The 20,984-nt window shown below is 47.8% G+C and overlaps 7 non-coding genes and 3 pseudogenes across 7 annotated transcripts; all 10 read right to left on the reverse strand.

Moving 5' to 3' along the window:
- Nucleotides 1-56: 56 nt before the first annotated feature.
- LOC142368869 (U2 spliceosomal RNA) lies at nt 57-247 on the reverse strand. Its single transcript, XR_012767443.1, has one exon. It is a non-coding gene; the product is annotated as a U2 spliceosomal RNA (small nuclear RNA).
- Nucleotides 248-560: 313 nt separating this feature from the next.
- Nucleotides 561-665, reverse strand: LOC142372188 (U5 spliceosomal RNA; annotated as a pseudogene).
- Nucleotides 666-1,279: 614 nt separating this feature from the next.
- On the reverse strand, nt 1,280-1,398 carry LOC142375502 (5S ribosomal RNA). Its single transcript, XR_012768970.1, has one exon. It is a non-coding gene; the product is annotated as a 5S ribosomal RNA (ribosomal RNA).
- Nucleotides 1,399-1,762: 364 nt separating this feature from the next.
- On the reverse strand, nt 1,763-1,953 carry LOC142368876 (U2 spliceosomal RNA). The gene has a single exon (XR_012767444.1). It is a non-coding gene; the product is annotated as a U2 spliceosomal RNA (small nuclear RNA).
- A 313-nt stretch (nt 1,954-2,266) lies between these two features.
- LOC142372196 (U5 spliceosomal RNA) lies at nt 2,267-2,371 on the reverse strand (annotated as a pseudogene).
- Nucleotides 2,372-2,985: 614 nt separating this feature from the next.
- Nucleotides 2,986-3,104, reverse strand: LOC142375509 (5S ribosomal RNA). The gene has a single exon (XR_012768974.1). It is a non-coding gene; the product is annotated as a 5S ribosomal RNA (ribosomal RNA).
- A 364-nt stretch (nt 3,105-3,468) lies between these two features.
- Nucleotides 3,469-3,659, reverse strand: LOC142368883 (U2 spliceosomal RNA). Its single transcript, XR_012767446.1, has one exon. It is a non-coding gene; the product is annotated as a U2 spliceosomal RNA (small nuclear RNA).
- A 313-nt stretch (nt 3,660-3,972) lies between these two features.
- On the reverse strand, nt 3,973-4,077 carry LOC142372203 (U5 spliceosomal RNA; annotated as a pseudogene).
- Nucleotides 4,078-4,691: 614 nt separating this feature from the next.
- Nucleotides 4,692-4,810, reverse strand: LOC142375520 (5S ribosomal RNA). Its single transcript, XR_012768976.1, has one exon. It is a non-coding gene; the product is annotated as a 5S ribosomal RNA (ribosomal RNA).
- Nucleotides 4,811-5,174: 364 nt separating this feature from the next.
- LOC142368889 (U2 spliceosomal RNA) lies at nt 5,175-5,365 on the reverse strand. The gene has a single exon (XR_012767447.1). It is a non-coding gene; the product is annotated as a U2 spliceosomal RNA (small nuclear RNA).
- Between the last annotated feature and the right edge of the window lie 15,619 nt (nt 5,366-20,984).

Genomic DNA, 20,984 nt, shown 5'->3' on the forward strand with positions numbered 1-20,984 from the left:
TGGCTCCCAGAAACTACCACCATGTACCGCTGGTTTTGTTATTTCACAAGAGTTGGGAAGAGTGCACCGTTCCCAGCGGCACTGCAGTACCGGGTCGATGCGTGGAGTGAACGGAGCAAGCCCCTTTTTCAACCCCTGTGCCTAAAAATCCATTTAATATGTAGTCCTCATATAGAGGACGTATCAGATATTAAACTGATAAGAACAGATACTACACTTGATCTTAGCCAAAAGGCCGAGAAGCGATAACCCTCCACTGTTTCACGTCCGAGAGCCCTTCCTGGCACAATGCGCACTTGTGGCGGTGCTCTTTTGTTGCCTACAAAGCGTCACTTTGCACCTCCGCCCACCCGCTGCAGTGAGCACTCTTCAGCCGTTTCAGATGGTACAACTTTGCACTCCCGCCCGCTCCACTGAGCACCGTTCAAACAACAACAATTTAGCGCTCCAGGCTTTGAACATGGGCACGGTCTCAAGAAATAAGGTGACTCTACTCCGAGAAGTCACTTGGCACAGCAAGAAGATTTCCTTTGCACAGACAGAATGGGCTTCACCCGCAAAGGCAAAGCCTTCCAAAAATAGAAACAACTCATTAATGCTGCTCTCCACGGAAGTCTTTAGTAAAAGGCGAAAGACTTGTACGTTATGAAGAGAAACCAGAGTACGAGTATTTGACACTGCGGGAGCAGTGCATCAGGCTAGTTGGCATAGCCACCTTCCCCACGGTGAGCTTTGCTTGGTTGAGACGCTGGCTCCTCGGCCGACCAGGTAGGAACAATCGGGCCCTATTCAATGGCTGCTTTGTCTTTTACTCTGTGCAAAAGACTAGGGGTCTTGAGGCTTTGTTCTGACCGCTCATTGGGTGTAGAGGTTTTTTTCAAGCAATTCTCCCAGTCGGCCCAATCCCAGAGCCATCTCAAAGTGGAGTTCACTTTCACTCTCTTTTCGCAGACTAAAAGCCAGAGTTTTATCTCAGAAGCTAAGCAGAGTCGGGCCTGGTTAGTACTTGGATGGGGAGACCGCCTGGGAATACCAGGTGCTGTAAGCCTTTTGGCTTCTCCAGGCGCATGCAGTTTGACTGCGTCAAATGCAAAGGCAGTCCCTGTTTGACTTTTTGGAACTGCTCCTTTGTCAGGACAAAGTTCAATGTATGAGGATCAAAGGCAACCATGACCTGGGACACCTTAGCAGATCCAGGATCAGCAAGATGGATCACAGGGTGATCAACAGATGTTTCAACAAAAGACATGCAGAGAGAAGAGAAGACAAGAGAGAAAAATGCTTACAGCACCTGGTATTCCCAAGCAGTCTCCCATCCAAGTACTAACCAGGCCCGACCCTGCTTGGCTTCCGAGTTCGGACGAGATCGGGCGTGTTCAGGGCGGTGTGGCCGTAAGCCACAGTCCCCGTGACAAATATGTGTTACATAGGTGCTGGAACCATACGTTGCCCCTATTTTACCAGAGAGTTGGCTTGAGAGGCTGATGTTGAGCCTGCACGTCGACTTCCCTGATGTGATTGTTCTCTGCAGCTGAAAATGGGACTCTCAGATAACTTAGTGTGTGTCTGTCAAGCTCCTCTGTTCTCTGTGTGTAGTTTGGTGTTCATGGTCATACAGAGAAACCAGGGAAGCTCAATCCCACGACGTGCTCATAAACTGCGTCTTTTCTAAAGATTATAGTTCCATTTTAGAAGTCAGAATACAATGGCTCCCAGAAACTACCACCATGTACCGCTGGTTTTGTTATTTCACAAGAGTTGGGAAGAGTGCACCGTTCCCAGCGGCACTGCAGTACCGGGTCGATGCGTGGAGTGAACGGAGCAAGCCCCTTTTTCAACCCCTGTGCCTAAAAATCCATTTAATATGTAGTCCTCATATAGAGGACGTATCAGATATTAAACTGATAAGAACAGATACTACACTTGATCTTAGCCAAAAGGCCGAGAAGCGATAACCCTCCACTGTTTCACGTCCGAGAGCCCTTCCTGGCACAATGCGCACTTGTGGCGGTGCTCTTTTGTTGCCTACAAAGCGTCACTTTGCACCTCCGCCCACCCGCTGCAGTGAGCACTCTTCAGCCGTTTCAGATGGTACAACTTTGCACTCCCGCCCGCTCCACTGAGCACCGTTCAAACAACAACAATTTAGCGCTCCAGGCTTTGAACATGGGCACGGTCTCAAGAAATAAGGTGACTCTACTCCGAGAAGTCACTTGGCACAGCAAGAAGATTTCCTTTGCACAGACAGAATGGGCTTCACCCGCAAAGGCAAAGCCTTCCAAAAATAGAAACAACTCATTAATGCTGCTCTCCACGGAAGTCTTTAGTAAAAGGCGAAAGACTTGTACGTTATGAAGAGAAACCAGAGTACGAGTATTTGACACTGCGGGAGCAGTGCATCAGGCTAGTTGGCATAGCCACCTTCCCCACGGTGAGCTTTGCTTGGTTGAGACGCTGGCTCCTCGGCCGACCAGGTAGGAACAATCGGGCCCTATTCAATGGCTGCTTTGTCTTTTACTCTGTGCAAAAGACTAGGGGTCTTGAGGCTTTGTTCTGACCGCTCATTGGGTGTAGAGGTTTTTTTCAAGCAATTCTCCCAGTCGGCCCAATCCCAGAGCCATCTCAAAGTGGAGTTCACTTTCACTCTCTTTTCGCAGACTAAAAGCCAGAGTTTTATCTCAGAAGCTAAGCAGAGTCGGGCCTGGTTAGTACTTGGATGGGGAGACCGCCTGGGAATACCAGGTGCTGTAAGCCTTTTGGCTTCTCCAGGCGCATGCAGTTTGACTGCGTCAAATGCAAAGGCAGTCCCTGTTTGACTTTTTGGAACTGCTCCTTTGTCAGGACAAAGTTCAATGTATGAGGATCAAAGGCAACCATGACCTGGGACACCTTAGCAGATCCAGGATCAGCAAGATGGATCACAGGGTGATCAACAGATGTTTCAACAAAAGACATGCAGAGAGAAGAGAAGACAAGAGAGAAAAATGCTTACAGCACCTGGTATTCCCAAGCAGTCTCCCATCCAAGTACTAACCAGGCCCGACCCTGCTTGGCTTCCGAGTTCGGACGAGATCGGGCGTGTTCAGGGCGGTGTGGCCGTAAGCCACAGTCCCCGTGACAAATATGTGTTACATAGGTGCTGGAACCATACGTTGCCCCTATTTTACCAGAGAGTTGGCTTGAGAGGCTGATGTTGAGCCTGCACGTCGACTTCCCTGATGTGATTGTTCTCTGCAGCTGAAAATGGGACTCTCAGATAACTTAGTGTGTGTCTGTCAAGCTCCTCTGTTCTCTGTGTGTAGTTTGGTGTTCATGGTCATACAGAGAAACCAGGGAAGCTCAATCCCACGACGTGCTCATAAACTGCGTCTTTTCTAAAGATTATAGTTCCATTTTAGAAGTCAGAATACAATGGCTCCCAGAAACTACCACCATGTACCGCTGGTTTTGTTATTTCACAAGAGTTGGGAAGAGTGCACCGTTCCCAGCGGCACTGCAGTACCGGGTCGATGCGTGGAGTGAACGGAGCAAGCCCCTTTTTCAACCCCTGTGCCTAAAAATCCATTTAATATGTAGTCCTCATATAGAGGACGTATCAGATATTAAACTGATAAGAACAGATACTACACTTGATCTTAGCCAAAAGGCCGAGAAGCGATAACCCTCCACTGTTTCACGTCCGAGAGCCCTTCCTGGCACAATGCGCACTTGTGGCGGTGCTCTTTTGTTGCCTACAAAGCGTCACTTTGCACCTCCGCCCACCCGCTGCAGTGAGCACTCTTCAGCCGTTTCAGATGGTACAACTTTGCACTCCCGCCCGCTCCACTGAGCACCGTTCAAACAACAACAATTTAGCGCTCCAGGCTTTGAACATGGGCACGGTCTCAAGAAATAAGGTGACTCTACTCCGAGAAGTCACTTGGCACAGCAAGAAGATTTCCTTTGCACAGACAGAATGGGCTTCACCCGCAAAGGCAAAGCCTTCCAAAAATAGAAACAACTCATTAATGCTGCTCTCCACGGAAGTCTTTAGTAAAAGGCGAAAGACTTGTACGTTATGAAGAGAAACCAGAGTACGAGTATTTGACACTGCGGGAGCAGTGCATCAGGCTAGTTGGCATAGCCACCTTCCCCACGGTGAGCTTTGCTTGGTTGAGACGCTGGCTCCTCGGCCGACCAGGTAGGAACAATCGGGCCCTATTCAATGGCTGCTTTGTCTTTTACTCTGTGCAAAAGACTAGGGGTCTTGAGGCTTTGTTCTGACCGCTCATTGGGTGTAGAGGTTTTTTTCAAGCAATTCTCCCAGTCGGCCCAATCCCAGAGCCATCTCAAAGTGGAGTTCACTTTCACTCTCTTTTCGCAGACTAAAAGCCAGAGTTTTATCTCAGAAGCTAAGCAGAGTCGGGCCTGGTTAGTACTTGGATGGGGAGACCGCCTGGGAATACCAGGTGCTGTAAGCCTTTTGGCTTCTCCAGGCGCATGCAGTTTGACTGCGTCAAATGCAAAGGCAGTCCCTGTTTGACTTTTTGGAACTGCTCCTTTGTCAGGACAAAGTTCAATGTATGAGGATCAAAGGCAACCATGACCTGGGACACCTTAGCAGATCCAGGATCAGCAAGATGGATCACAGGGTGATCAACAGATGTTTCAACAAAAGACATGCAGAGAGAAGAGAAGACAAGAGAGAAAAATGCTTACAGCACCTGGTATTCCCAAGCAGTCTCCCATCCAAGTACTAACCAGGCCCGACCCTGCTTGGCTTCCGAGTTCGGACGAGATCGGGCGTGTTCAGGGCGGTGTGGCCGTAAGCCACAGTCCCCGTGACAAATATGTGTTACATAGGTGCTGGAACCATACGTTGCCCCTATTTTACCAGAGAGTTGGCTTGAGAGGCTGATGTTGAGCCTGCACGTCGACTTCCCTGATGTGATTGTTCTCTGCAGCTGAAAATGGGACTCTCAGATAACTTAGTGTGTGTCTGTCAAGCTCCTCTGTTCTCTGTGTGTAGTTTGGTGTTCATGGTCATACAGAGAAACCAGGGAAGCTCAATCCCACGACGTGCTCATAAACTGCGTCTTTTCTAAAGATTATAGTTCCATTTTAGAAGTCAGAATACAATGGCTCCCAGAAACTACCACCATGTACCGCTGGTTTTGTTATTTCACAAGAGTTGGGAAGAGTGCACCGTTCCCAGCGGCACTGCAGTACCGGGTCGATGCGTGGAGTGAACGGAGCAAGCCCCTTTTTCAACCCCTGTGCCTAAAAATCCATTTAATATGTAGTCCTCATATAGAGGACGTATCAGATATTAAACTGATAAGAACAGATACTACACTTGATCTTAGCCAAAAGGCCGAGAAGCGATAACCCTCCACTGTTTCACGTCCGAGAGCCCTTCCTGGCACAATGCGCACTTGTGGCGGTGCTCTTTTGTTGCCTACAAAGCGTCACTTTGCACCTCCGCCCACCCGCTGCAGTGAGCACTCTTCAGCCGTTTCAGATGGTACAACTTTGCACTCCCGCCCGCTCAGGACAAAGTTAAATGTATGAGGATCAAAACCAACAATGGCCTGGGACATCTCAGCAGGTCCAGGATCAGAAACATGGAGACTGAGGGCCAATAGAAACAGAGGTGTCTGCCAACCAATCAGCAGCAGCCGAAGCTGGTTAACTTCCTCGTGTCTGTGTGTCTGTGTGTGTGTGTTTGTCACAGGGTGATCGGCAAATTTTTCAACACAAGACATGCAGGACGCAGAAGTAAATATAACTGTATTTTTTTGAAGAATTGGAAAGAATTGTCCTTGTGGATAAAAGACACGTCATTAACATCCATTTCTGTGACGGAAGTTAATAATTATTTGTGTTGACAGCAGCACCGTCACTGTGAAGGAGAGAGCATGAGAGTGTTATAAATAGTAGCTGATGGATCACTATTGTCTATACCTGGGTGGTAGAACACAAACAGTTATACATATAGATTATATAAACCACCCCAGTCAGAACATCACCTGAGATGTCTACCCTGTAAGGGACATTTGTTTTTTGAGGTGTGGGAGTTAGAGGCAGCTGGAAGCTCTAACAGTCAACCAGCCACAGAGGATGAAGCTCTGATCACTTTTTTCTCATTCTCATGAGAAAATCTCAGCAATCTCATTGCTTTACAACTTCACCGCTTGACTAGGCTCATGGATTATCTATTTACAATACATCTTCACTGTAAAGTCCAATAGCTGTCCTGACATACATACATTCCTTAACTTTACTAGGTTAATTACCATATGCACTTATGACTGATTTTTATGAAGTAAAAGTTAGTTGCATGGTGAAAAATGCAAAAAACTTAGTGTTTACAGTGAAGATGACTTTATTTAGAGTGAAGCTCATTCAACAATAAGTAGCAACACAGTCTCACTCCCACTGCGCATTCAAAGAAGAAGAAGTGTGCATGGTGCAACATTCAGTCTCTCCCGCTCAGCAAAGTATATTAGGTCTATGTCAGCAACGCAGCAGTCCAGCACACAGGCCGGGGCACTGAGGGCAGCCTGCTGAGTCCAGTTTTTTTAATTCTTTTGAAGAAGAATAAATAAGGTAAGTTATCAAGCAAGTATGTTTGTTAATATGTTTTAATTACTGCTCTGACAGTTAGCGTTCACTAGCTAACGTTAGCATTAGTTAGCTAGCTAACGAACCAAACAGGCATAACGTTAGCCTGTTCAGGCCATGGTTAAGGCGAGTTTGGGCGGTTTCCCAGTCCTGTGATTATCTTAAAACCTTCGAAAAGTTCCAAAGCCTAATTACTTTGAAAGTCTCACATTTGAAATGTTGTAGCATGAGTTTTCCGTTTTCCCCAAATTGACAGCGATGGCATTTTGGCCTGACTTTCAAATTTGCAACGTGGAAATGACGGTTTTCAGTTAAGGCAGCATGAATGTGTTTGATGCAGAGAGGAGGATAAATGAGGTTCATAATGCACTGGCGCTGTCTTTCCTTGGGGAAATGGTGAAGGCTGGTGTAGTAGCATAGATGCTTTCGCATCCTATGAGTCATGACGGCCCTAATTGCACACCGCAATAAGGGTAAATAGCCATTTACTGCAGGTGGGATGGACTATATAGCCCAGTTACCTCCTCATCTCGCTCTTTTTGCGCTCCGTGCCCATATTATTTCCCAGCAGAGTGGCTGAGCTCAGGTGTCTTGCTCCGTGTGCGACACATTACCCAGTTGGTTTGAGGTGGTATTACTATTTTCAAAATAAATTGGCAATTGGCAACAATTTATCAAGAACCCATTTTAAATTTGGAACTTCATACCAATATTGTTCCATATGTAGTATCTATGTCGGGGAAAATTATGTTTGTAGATCAATGACCAAGAAAGAAGCATCTGTTTATGAAAGTAGGATAGTTTTGAGGGGATTTTTTCAACATTATAATTACAAAGTAAAAAGAAATTTAGGCCTCCTAATTTGGAGAAAATTAAATTCGGTATAAAGTTCCAAATTGAAGATGTGTTCTTGATAAATTGTTTAAGCCAATTTATCCATAAGGTCACTGTGAGTGTTCATAATGGCCAAATGTGTTAGTCTCTCCTGCGTCATGGTGCTGCGCAGCCAGGTTTTCAGGCTGAGAAAGAGCGCTCAGATGCTGTGACAGATATGGGCAGGGCCAGGGAAAGCCTAATGATCTTCTCCACCTCTGACAGCATGGAGCGGGGTTGGTGCTGCAACGTTTGCAGGATGGACCCCTTTGCAGGAAAGCCCTCCTCTTTCCCCCGTCCCTGCATACAACTATAAAGAATGTGAAGGGGACAAAGGGCCTCCTCACACTGGAGGGCAAAGTTGTTCAGGTATGTTGATTTGTCTTCATCAGAAGAACACACTAATACACTCAGATAAATGACCGTGCTTAATTGTAATTCAGAGATACAAACATTTTAGGTAGACAAAGTAATGCCTACCAGTATTTGAAATGTTTTATTACAGAAAAGCTGTTGCAATGACATGTTTAGGTCTAATTAGATCACTAAGTGATTGAACTTGTTCTTATTTAGCTCTCAGCTGTGAAAAAGGTCCGCAGTGGGAGAGAGGAGGTCCCGCTGCGTGAGGTGAAGCTGCAGCAGGTAAGACCAGAGAACGGGAGGATTGGAGAGGAGGGACAACCTCTGTAGTTTCTAGATAAGGGAAGATAAAATAAGATAAGTTTCATATTCTGTGAGTACCTTAGTAGTCTATGGGAGTGTGCTAACTGTCTCTTTCTGTGGCGCTGGTTGTTTATATGTTTACTGTGGTCACTTGTAGGCTGCACATTACAGAGTAATCTCTGGTGCCTTTATAGTTCTGACATGTCATACTGTGTTCTGTACAGGATAAAGCTTCTGCCTCCCTCACGCTGTGGCGGGAAGCTGCAGTCCAGGAGCTGGACCTCGGCAGCCAGTGCAGGATTACCCACTTAAAGTCCAACATGGATGCAGGAGGGGACTTCCTGCACACAACACCCTACAGCAATGTAGAAGTAAAAAGCATTCTAATTCATCTAATCTAAAAACACATTCTAATCAGGATCAGAATGAGCTTTATTTGCCAAGTCGGTAGGCACATACAAGGAGTTTCTCTGGTTTAAACATGTAAAAGGCCACATGAAGTTTGGAGGTCTGCAGCAATTGACTCTGCAGAAAGGTTGCCAACCTTCTGCAGAGTCCATTGCTACAGACCTCCAAACCCGCTCTGTCATTTTACGTGGCCGACCACTTGGTGGCTGAGCTGCTGGCGTTCCCAGTCGCTTCCACTTTGTTCTAACACCACTGACAGCTGACTGTGGGATATTTAGGAGCGAGGAAATGTCTCCACTGGACTTGTTGCACAGGTGGCATCCTATCATGGCACCACGCTGGAATCCACTGAGCTCCTGAGAGCGAGCCATTCTTTCACAGATGTTTGTAGAAGCAGTCTGCATGCCGAGGGGCTTGCATTTCTACACCTGTGGCCATGGAAGTGATGGGAACCCCTGAATTTAATTATCTGGATGAGTGAGTGAATACTTTTGGCAATCTAGTGTATATTATACAGACATGAAATGGCAAATGATCTGACACAATTGAGAAAGAGATTAAAGAAATAAACAAGGAGTAAGAAAGGGGTTTAATATCTAGCTGCAAGGTATTATGGGACATAGGTGCTGTTTGTTTTGGCAGGTGCTGATTGTGACTGATGAGGCAGCTGGAGTGGAGGTGATGGGCGTGATGGAGAGCAGCACAAGGGGGGTGCTGGAGCTCCTCATGTCCAGCACCGAAGTGTTTTATATTTCCCAGGACTTGTGGGAGCCCTTGAAAAGGGTAAAGTCTTTCTAAATATAAAATATATTGGGAAAAAAATCATTAACATTGAGGCAGTGGAAAGACCCTGCCCTCTGGCAGAATAAATTTCATATATATGTATATAGTTTACACATAGTTAATATTGTTTTATGTTCTATTTTTATTAATGACGTTTCTTTGAAAATATAATAAAAATGAATTTAAATCCAGCATTTGGCTCAGTTGTATTGCTGTGGTAATATAGTCTGTGAAGATGAAGTGAAGATAAAAACTCTCCCAACCGAGGCTCAGCTCTGAAATACTACTGACAGGAATTTCAGATGTGAGATGGTGACAGAGGGAGGACACCTTGAAGAAACCCTGGACAGAATCAGACTTCAGATTTATTCATCTATTCAATAAAGATATATTTCAGTACTCTGTTTTAACGTAACATATAACAGTACAGATGCACATGTTCATTTATTTGTCATTTCAGTTCAGTTTTATTAACACAGACACAATTAAAAGAAGTAGCTTAGCTAAGGAATCCTACAAAATGCACCGTAACTTCTGTTCAATCCCGAGCATGCACAGAAGTGTGGGAAGAAAAAACTGAGTTTTAACAGGAAGAAAGCTCCATCAGAACCAGAACCAGGAAGGGCGGCCATCTGCCTGGAGCAGCTGGGGCTGAGAGGACAGAAAAGAGGGGACAACAAGCAGCGTAACACCAGGCCAGGGACACCTGCTGAGAGAGGAACAAGTTAATGACAACAATGATGGCACATGTACATGGAGAGGAGAGGTGCATCATGGGAGCTCCCCCAGCAGGCTGGGCCTACAGCAGCAGAACTATGGGATGTTTCAGGCTCAGCTGAGCCATCCCTAACTATAAGCTTCATCAGAAAGGAAAGTTTTAAGCCTGATCTTAAAAGTAGAGAGGGTGTCTGCTTCCTGAAGCCAAACTGGCAGCTGGTTCCACAGAGAGGGGCCTGATAACGGAAGGCTCTGCTCTGCCATTTACACAAAAGGGGGAGATTAACATTATGCAGGACAGGTCCGATCCCTCGGTCAGTATATAGCTCATGCAAATTTGACTGTATCCATTGAACTTATGATAGAATCATGCACCGTATTAGTCATTTTGGGGAACTCTGATTAAAGTTTTAATAATGTCTCTTGCTGAGATTACATTTTATAACATTTAAGTCTAACACACCATGTTATTGTGATAAAATGAAAGGTTACGACTCTTAAATAACAGTACAACAGCTACAAGACGTCCAGGTTACACATATAACAGGGCTAAAACTGACAGGATTTCAGGTGAAAAACACTTTGAAAGATGGAAGTTGTAACAATCCTAAACCTGTCACTTGATTTCATTGTAAGACACAATTTTTTTTTGTTCTATTAACAAAATTTCAACAAACTTCTATAACTGCTTAACTTGACGGATAAACATACATTTATATTTATACATAAATATCTGTTGTTGTATTTTAATGTAAATGTAATATAAATATCGCAAGTGTTTCCAGTTAAAGCGAGTCTGCCATGTCAGCAGAAAGTATTACCTTATTGCTGAATATACTGTCCTGTTCCTGTGGGCAGTGTCAGTGATTGACAGATAAAGCAGCCAATCAGCACATGATGTTCACTGCAGGGCAGCTGCTTACTCGTGTGTACAGTATCTGACTAAATACATCCCAAAGAAGGAAAGTGGTCTGTCAGAGTACCTGCAAACTGTCATGGAGAATTCCAACATGGACAGAGTTAATGAGTGTGATGAGATGAGAGCTGTCATGCAGGCTCACTCCAGAAAGAGAGAGATCAGTGCTCAGGAGTGTGTGACTCGTGCATGTGGAATAAAGATGAAGAAGTGCTCACGCAGTGTTGTGTTCATTCCTACTGATGACAGTCCAGTGAAAATGAGTCGCCCCATGTCATTCTTGGAGGACACCCCGTCAGAGTCTCGTAATGTCTGGATGACGAGTTTGAGTGACAAATACAAAGCCAGACCCGAGACCCCAGAGTATGAGGAGATGTGCTCGGCTGATTTTGCTGCTAGCTGCAGGTTTGTCAGTGCAGACCACTCAAAGCGTGATGGTGTTTCACCACTTCTGAATGAGCTGGGATTTGTCCAAAGGCGGAAAAATGATAAGCCCTCTGTCATCAGATATTACCAATGTTCCAAGGAGAAACAGCCCGAGCAGTTTTATGCCAGATTACTGAGACTGTACCTTCCTCACCGATCCGAGTATGAAATACCAAGTGCCCATCTTCCAACCTACGAGTCTTTGTACAACTCTGGCTGGGTGCAGCTCCCAGGCTCAAACCGTCCTGAGAGCGTGAAAAACATTACACAAACACACAGAGACTAATATGAGAAACACACTGAGGAGATTGAGAATGCACTTGTAGAGTTTGAGGAGAGCAGAGAGCATGTGATGGATGAATGGTGGAATCTGGCTCCTGAATCTGAAGTTGTGATGATGAGCTGCAGCAAAGAGAGCCAGACGATGAGCAGGAACATGTGCCCGACTATTGTCCTCAGTCTGCTGCTGTGACAGAAATGAGAGCCATCAGAGAACCCCCAGCTGTGGATCCAGCTGTGCTGCGGCAGATGTATCAGAACCTGAAGCAGAAGCAGGCCTGTGTGTTCCATGCTATCAGAGACTGCTGCATTAAACTTGTGTGTGGCCTAAATCCAGAGCAGTTTTTCTTTTATGCCAACGGTGGTGCAGGAACAGGAAAGTCCCACCTGATGAAATGCATTTACTCAGAGGCATCTAAGATACTGAGCAAACTGCAGCTACATGCAGAGGAGTTTGCCATATCAAAGCCAACTGTTTTACTCTCTTCTTTCACTGGAACTGCAGCTTTCAGCATCTGTGGCACAACACTGCACTCTCTGCTGAAGCTTCCACGCAGTCTGAAAGCACCAATCCAAGGACTCGCTAACCAACTGGATGAACTCACATCTGAACCTTTTAATGCTCAAATCATCATTATCGCTGAGATCTCCATGGTTTCAAAGCCTCTTTTTGCTTATGTGGACGCAGGACTGAAACAGATCAAAGGCAATCAGAGAGCGTTTGGTGGAATGTCAGTTTTAGCTGTTGGAGATTTCTATCAGCTGCCGCCTGTGCGCCAGTCTAAACCTCTGTGTGTACACGACCCAGCAGATACTGACCTGTGGCAGGAACATTTTCAGATGATCACTCTGACTGAGATCATGAGACAGAAGGATGATGTTGCCTTTGCAGACGTGCTGAACAGGATTGGGGTGAAACCAAAGGCAGACGAGCTGTCTCAGGCTGACAGAGATTTGTTGTCACAGGCCATCACTGAACCAGCTCTTTGTCCCACTGAGCTTCTGCACATTTTCCCCACCAATAAGTTGGTTGATGAACACAACTCAGTGACACTGGCTTTGTTCCATTCCAACATTATCACGATGGATGCAGATGACTTCCAGAAAGATCCCGAACAGGCAGAATGGCCCGTAAAGACACACCATGTAAGGGAGGCCGAAATGATTTAGCCCACACTCTGAAAGCTGCTGAAGGGGCTCGTGTCATGCTCACCAGAAACTTTGACATTCAGAACGGTCTGGTTAACGGGGCTTCTGCCACACTGATGTGCATAGTGACTTCTGAGGATGATCAACACATCACTAAACTGGGCCTGAGGATGGATAATCAGACAGGTGTAGCAAGAATCCAGAGTGGAGCTCCAGAATCTGCCAATCTGGTTTACATGGAGAGAGCAGAGGAGAAGCTGAAACAGAACGGAGTGCTACGCAGACAGTTTCCTGTGAGGCTGGCGTTCTCCTGCACTGTCCATAAAACCCAGGGCCTCACAACACATGCAGCCGTGGTGTCCCTGCAGAAAGTCTCTGAAGCAGGTATGGCTTATGTAGCTCTCAGCAGGGGGACGTCTCTCAGTGGGCTGGATTTACTGGATTTGGATGAAAAGAAAATATACGCCAATGCTGAAGTGAGTGCAGCGCTCCAGACCATGAGACAAGCCGATGTGGATCACATGATGCCTCTTCTTCAGGTGAGAGAAACAGTACACAGGCCCGACACTCTGAGCCTTGTTCAGCACAACACAGAGGGACTGCCATCTCACATCGGTGACATCAGGAGACATCATGAGCTGTGCCTGGCAGATGTCCTGTGTCTGACAGAAACTCACCTGCAGGGCTCCTTTGTTGCAGACAGGCTGCATCTGGACGGCTACAACATGTTCAAGCGCAACAGACACACGTCCTACACTCAGTATCCTCAGATGGCCAGCAGAGCAGGTGGCGGGGTTGCTGTCTATGTGAGAAAGCACATTCAGGTGCGTGAGAGACAGTATTTGCATAATGTGACTGATCTGGAGTTTGTGGCTTTGAAGGTTGAGGCTCCAGTCTGTGCAGTGATTGCAGCTGTGTACAGACCTCCTGACTACAGTCTGACACCGTTCCTGGAGAACCTGGGAAGCTTTTTGGATGGACTGTCACCCTGTTATTGTGTGTGGAGACTTCAATGAGAATCAGGTACTCAGGTCAACAAAGCCAGTTCTAGATCTTTTTCAGTCTAAGGGATATGTACAGCTGATCACCTCTGCCACCACAGACAGGAACACGCTGCTTGACCTTATTTTCATTTCCCAGCCACAGCGATGTCTCCACTCAGGTGTCATGAGAAGCTATTACAGCTATCACAACCCAGTGTTCTGTGTCCTGTCCACCAGGGAACCATGAAGAGGTCGCTGAGTCTTAAAAATCATGACAAATGTAAACAATTACTGCCTGAAGTTCGTAGTTTTGGTGAAGAGATAATAATGTTTTCTTCAGAAAAGTATAAGAAAAGTTTTATCACAAAATCTGAAGAGCTGAAATATGCTATTGATATTTAACTGAATCGGATAATGACTTTTTCCAAATACTTTATTTTTTCTCAATATTGGACGTTTCTCCTGATAAAATATTATTGACAGCTAATATAATACTTATAATATAACCCATCCATCCATCCATCCATTATCTTCCGCTGGTCCGGGGATCGGGTCGCGGGGGCAGCAGCTTGAGCAAAGAGACCCAGACGTCCCTGTCCCCGGCCACTTCCTCCAGCTCTTCTGGGGGGACCCCGAGGCGTTCCCAGGCCAGCCGAGAGACATAGTCTCTCCAACGTGTCCTGGGTCTTCCCCGGGGTCTCCTCCCAGTGGGACGGGCCCGGAACACCTCACCGGGGAGGCGTCCAGGAGGCATTCTCACCAGATGCCCGAGCCACCTCATCTGACTCCTCTCGATGCGGAGGAGCAGCGGTTCTACTCCGAGCCCCTCCCGGATGACCGAGCTTCTCACCCTATCTCTAAGGGAGAGCCCAGACACCCTGCGGAGGAAACTCATTTCGGCCGCTTGTATTCGCGATCTCGTTCTTTCGGTCACTACCCACAGCTCGTGACCATAGGTGAGGGTAGGAACATAGATTGACCGGTAAATCGAGAGCTTCGCCTTCTGGCTCAGCTCCTTCTTCACCACGACGGGCCGGTGCAGAGCCCGCATCACTGCAGACGCCGCACCGATCCGTCTGTCAATCTCCTGTTCCATTCGTCCCTCACTCGTGAACAAGACCCCGAGATACTTGAACTCCTCCACTTGGGGAAGGATCTCATTCCCGACCCGGAGAGAGCATTCCACCCTTTTCCGGCCGAAGACCATGGTCTCAGATTTGGAGGTGCTGATGGTCATCCCAGCCGCTTCACACTCGGCTGCGAACCGCTCCAGTGAGAGCTGAAGGTCACGGCCTGACGACGCCAACAGAACCAAATCGTCCGCAAAAAGCAGAGACCCGATTCTGAGGTCGCCAAACCGGACCCCCTCGACGCCCTGGCTGCGCCTAGAAATTCTGTCCATAAAAATTATGAACAGAATCGGTGACAAAGGGCAGCCCTGACGGAGTCCAACCCTCACAGGAAACATGTCCGACTTACTGCCGGCAATGCGGACCAGACTCTGACACCGGTCATACAGGGACCGAACAGCCCATATCAAGGAGTCCGGCACTCCATGCTCCCGGAGCACCCCCCATAAGAGTCCCCGAGGGACACGGTCGAACGCCTTCTCCAAGTCCACAAAACACATGTAGACAGGTTGGGCGAACTCCCATGCACCCTCCAGGATCCTGCGGAGGGTATAGAGCTGGTCCACTGTTCCACGGCCAGGACGAAAACCACACTGCACCTCCTGAATCCGAGATTCGACTGTCTGGCGGATCCTCCTCTCCAGTACCCCCGAAAAGACCTTACCAGGGAGGCTGAGGAGTGTGATCCCCCTATAGTTGGAACACACCCTCCGGTCCCCCTTTTTAAAGAGGGGGACCACCACCCCGATCTGCCAGTCCAGAGGCACTGCCCCCGATGTCCACGCGATGCTGCAGAGGCGTGTCAACCAAGACAGCCCCACAACATCCAGAGCCTTGAGGAACTCAGGACGGACCTCATCCACCCCCGGGGCCTTGCCACCGAGGAGTTTTTTGACCACCTCGGCAACCTCAGCCCCAGAAATGGGAGGTCCCACGTCCGAGCTCCCCAACTCTGCTTCCTCATCGGAAGGCGTGTCGGTAGGATTGAGGAGGCCCTCGAAGTACTCCCCCCACCGACTCACGACGTCCCTAGTTGAAGTCAGCAGAGCCCCGCCCTCACCATACACGGTGTTGACGGTGCACCGCTTCCCCCCCCCTGAGCCGCCGGATGGTGGACCAGAATCTCCTCGAGGCCGTCCGGAAATCGTTCTCCATGGCCTCCCCGAACTCCTCCCAAGCCCGAGTTTTTGCCTCAGCAACCGCCGAGGCTGCGTTCCGCTTGGCCTGTCGGTACCCATCAGCTGCTTCCAGAGTCCCACTGGCCAAAAAGGCCCGATAGGACTCCTTCTTCAGCTTGACGGCCTCCCTCACCACTGGGGTCCACCAGCGGGTTCGGGGATTGCCGCCACGACAGGCACCGACCACCTTGCGGCCACAGCTCCGGTCGGCCGCCTCAACAATGGAGGCACGGAACATGGCCCATTCGGGCTCAATGTCCCCCACCTCCCCCGGGACATGGTTGAAGCTCTGCCGGAGGTGGGAGTTGAAACTCCTCCTTACAGGGGATTCCGCCAGCCGTTCCCAGCAGACCCTCACAATACGTTTGGGCCTGCCAGGTCTGACCGGCTTCCTCCCCCACCAGCGGAGCCAACTCACCACCAGGTGGTGATCAGTTGACAGCTCCGCCCCTCTCTTCACCCGAGTGTCCAGGACATACGGCCGCAAGTCCGATGATACGACTACAAAGTCGATCATCGAGCTGCGGCCTAGGGTGTCCTGGTGCCAAGTGCACATATGGACACCCTTATGCCTGAACATGGTGTTCGTTATGGACAATCCGTGACGAGCACAGAAGTCCAACAACAAAACACCACTCTGATTCAGATCGGGGGGGCCGTTCCTCCCAATCACGCCCCTCCAGGTCTCACTGTCATTGCCCACGTGAGCATTGAAGTCCCCCAGCAGGACGAGGGAGTCTCCCGGAGGAGCACTCTCTAGTGCCTCCTCCAGGGACTCCAAAAAGGGTGGGTACTCTGAACTGCCGTTCGGTGCATAAGCACAAACAACAGTCAGGACCCGTCCCCCCACCCTAAGGCGGAGGGAGGCTACGCTCTCGTCTACCGGGGTGAACCCCAATGTACAGGCGCACAGCCGGGGGGCAATAAGTATGCCTACACCTGCTTTACGCCTCTCACCGCGGGCAACTCCAGAGTGGAAGAGAGTCCAACCCCTCTCGAGGAGGCTGGTTCCGGAGCCCAAGCCATGCGTCGAGGTGAGTCCGACTATATCTAGCCGGAACCGCTCAGCCTCGCGCACCAGCTCAGGCTCCTTCCCCAGCAGAGAGGTGACGTTCCACGTCCCAAGAGCCAGCTTCAGTAGCCGAGGATCAGACCGCCAAGGTCCCTGCCTTCGGCTGCCGCCCAGCTCACATTGCACCCGACCCCCATGGCCCCTCCCACGGGTGGTGAGCCCGTAGGAAGCCCTCATACCTGATTTAAAACACAACTTAATTTCTGAAAAGGGACATTTTTGTCCCCTTTTAAAACCACCTAAAAACATCATATATTAATATTTTTTTCCACTTTATTTTTCACAAACCTTTTATTCCACTTCAGTTCTAATCATAACTACCAAGTTTTCAATTATTTTTAAAAAAAATTAACCCTTTCGATGCCAATTTGAACTTTTTAGCCCAAATTTTCAGCCTTTAGGTGCCAGTATTTTCAAAATATGGAATGCAAAGTGGAATTATTGAGTAGGAATAATTATGGTCTGGGATATAGCTAAAGTGGAACAAGACAAATATTCTCTCTGCCTTCTGCTTCTGCACAAGAGAAACAACAAAGAAAGCAGAGTGCTGCTGAGATAACAGCAGCTGAGTCCAGAACTCATTAATACAACATGAATAGCAGGAAAGTCTCTGAGGACATTAAACAGCTTTGGCTTGTTGTCAGATTCTGATCCATTCATGAAGCTAAACTGGTGGTTTGGTGCAGCAAACTGGTCCCAGCAGCTGGACATCAGTGGTTGGACTGGTGGACTACCTCAGTGAAGAGTAGAGGACATCTGGCTCTGCTGGAGACTCTGAAAACAAACACACACAGTTCCAGCTGCAGGAAACACAACTCCAGGAGAAAGGATTGAAGCTGATTATCTCTGGGACGTTCAGGATCAGAGGCTGCCGCATACCTGCAGCTCCCCCTTTCATCCAGGCAGGAAAAGTCAAAGGACAGAGGCCAAAATACATCAGATGTTGCTGCATACTTGAAATGAAAGTGTTTCTGCAGCCAAAGACATTTGTACTATATTTGCACTTTATATAACTGGATGAGAATCGATAAGCGACATCGATAATGGAACCGGAATTGGTCAATTTCTAACAATTCCCATCCCAAGTCCTGGGAATCTGGTGAGTGTGAAAATGATGCACTGATGGTGGATAAAGCAGTGGGACACGTCCAGCAGTGGAGCTGCAGCAGAGCTGGAGTCCGGTTGGGTTATCTGAGCATAGAGGCTGGACGCAGGGTGAACAGCTGAGCTGCTTCTGTGCAGAGTTGGGAATAAAGAGCAGCTGTACCTCTGGTCCTGTTGGATCTGATGACTGTTTGTCCAGAAGTGAGGTGGTCTGTCCTGACTGCAGAGTAGACTGCAGCTGTGAGAAGTCTCAGCATCAGAGAACAGACGGGCATCTGCAGGAGGAAGCTGCAGCTGTGCTTTCACATGCACACTTTCTAACTCCACAGGACTATTCTGGCAAAGTTCAGAATACAACTTTAGGCAATACAGTAACATTTGCTTGTTGTGTGGAAATAAACCGTCTAACATGGTCCCAAACCAGCTCAAACTTCATCTCCAAACTAAACATCCGTCACTTCAGAACAAGAACACCAAGTGTTTGGTTTGCCTGCATCAACACACTGAGGAACAGGCAACTTTCATGAGAAAAACCTCTGAGGTTTCTCTGAATGTTTGCTACGTGGAAGCTGAACTCAAAGCAAATAAAAGCAGCCACACAGGAGCAGAGGCGTGAATACTACCTGCCTGCAGAGCCTTTGTAATGAGATGCTCGGGCCTAACGCTGCTTAACAAGCAGCTAAAGTTCCTCCGTCAGAGAACACAGTTTCAGACATATTGATGACGGAGTTTTAGAGCATCTGAATGAACTGAACACTGACATGAAAACCCGCTCACAAGCACCGACAATGGATTCTGCCCAAAGATGCACCTCTGGAAACAACACCTGGAACGGGCCAACCTTGACATGTTCCCCCTCTGAAATGACTGAAATGAAGTGTTGCAGCACTTTGGGGGATAATCAGGTCAGGCCTAGAGAAGGAGCTCACCTCCCAGGAAGGTTTACTCCAGGAGCCTCCAGCCCACTGTTGATCCTGCGGTTCAGAGGAACAACGGACCAGATATTCATCAACGCAGTTACTGAAGGGGTCGTGGGAGTTTGAACACACAGTCCACATGTTTTTGTTGACTTAGAGAAGGCGTATAACCACGTCCCCCGAGGGATCCTGTGAGAGGCGCTGAGTGTGACGTCATGAGGGCGAGTAGAAAGCATGATTTACAGACTAAGACGTGCTGTGTGAGTGTGGCTGAATGTGGCAGGTAGTGTTGAAGCTCTGAGTGCTCATTAAGATCAGAAAAGTGCTGTACAGGAACAGTCCATTTCTACTTTCTGATAAGGTTCTGTGTGGGCGTGGCCTAAAGCCCATCTCTATCTGACACCACTGTCTCTTAGAGTTCCTCAAACATTTCCTGCTGTCGACTTTAGCAGAAAACACCTGAGCTGAAACAAGGTGGGGCGAGCAGTGGTAAAGCCCTGCTGCCCCCCCCCACAGACCACTCACACCGTTTATTCTTTACACGCTCAGCTGCAGGAGTTTGGATCAAACTGAGCATTTATTTTGCATTCTTTTCACTTAGTTTCTGTCCGCTCTGGGTTGTGTAAAGTTCCTCCTGAAGCAGCTCATCATCATGTGTTTTCCATCCGACCTCACCCTGAGCTGTTTTAATGTCCCCTCCACTATCAGAAGTTCTCCACAGAGCAGGAACAGTTAAAGGATTTCAGCTGAAGCAGAAAAACACAGCTTCTCTACTTACAGAGCAGCTGCTGAACACTTGTTTCCAGTGTTGTGTCTCTCACTCATTTGGCCAGTTTGAGCTGGTTGTTGAAGCCCCAAATAAAGCCCGCCCTCTTCCTGAGTGGGTCCCTGTGGTTTCTTCTTCTCTTCATACACCAGGGGGCAAAGTTTTTAAAGATACAAGCAATACACCATTAATTCCAGAAATATGTCCAAAGTTGAATGAACATGTTGTAAATAATCAGATCAGATAAATCATCTACCTTTAACTGATGTATGACTGAGCATCTGGACGCACGGCTTGGGCTGCGAGCTGAAAGACAGCTGTGACTCAGAGCATCTGAGGGAACTGAACCCATGATGAGTCCAACCCCAGGCAGCGTCCCATCATCCTGAGCTGCTCCTTGTGAGCAGTGTTGTTGAACTTTAAAAGTCGTCTGGTCGTAGTTTCCACGTTCTCTGAGGCTCAAAGCTTTCAGCCGACAGCCTGAGCTGTTCTCCACACTGAAGGGTTGGATCCTAAAGGTTCTCTTTTCATTTTGGCTTGATAAATCCCAGCCTGCTCTGAGCTGAACAACCTGCCCTTCCTTTCCTAACAGCCATCAGCATCCACAGGAGCTGAAGCCCCTCCCTCTGCTTCCAGAAGCTGCTCTGCATCTGCCTGAACCGCCCAATCAAAGCTTCAGCCTCCTTTCTGAGCTGCTTCCATTCTTCTGTTGGGATGCTGAACTAAAGACTTTATTTCTTTAGGAGCTTTTATCCCTCATCTTGACAAACTAAAAGCTGTTCAGTACCAGTTTGAGCCATTAAATCAAAGAATGAAACTTTCCACCTTAAAGCTTTTCACTCTTTGCTTTGGCCTCTAAAACCTGGAGACATTAGTCTTCCAACATGTTTCCTGTGAAGCAGCTTTGCTCATCAACTGTCTTTGGTTTGTTCAGCTGCTTGGTGTTCTGTCTCATGCTCTGTATCCCAATAAAGTCTCCGACTTGTTGGTTTCAAACTTTGAAGACTGAGAAAAATT

Source organism: Odontesthes bonariensis, chromosome 2 (assembly GCF_027942865.1).
Source record: "Odontesthes bonariensis isolate fOdoBon6 chromosome 2, fOdoBon6.hap1, whole genome shotgun sequence".
Lineage (NCBI taxonomy): Eukaryota > Metazoa > Chordata > Actinopteri > Atheriniformes > Atherinopsidae > Odontesthes > Odontesthes bonariensis.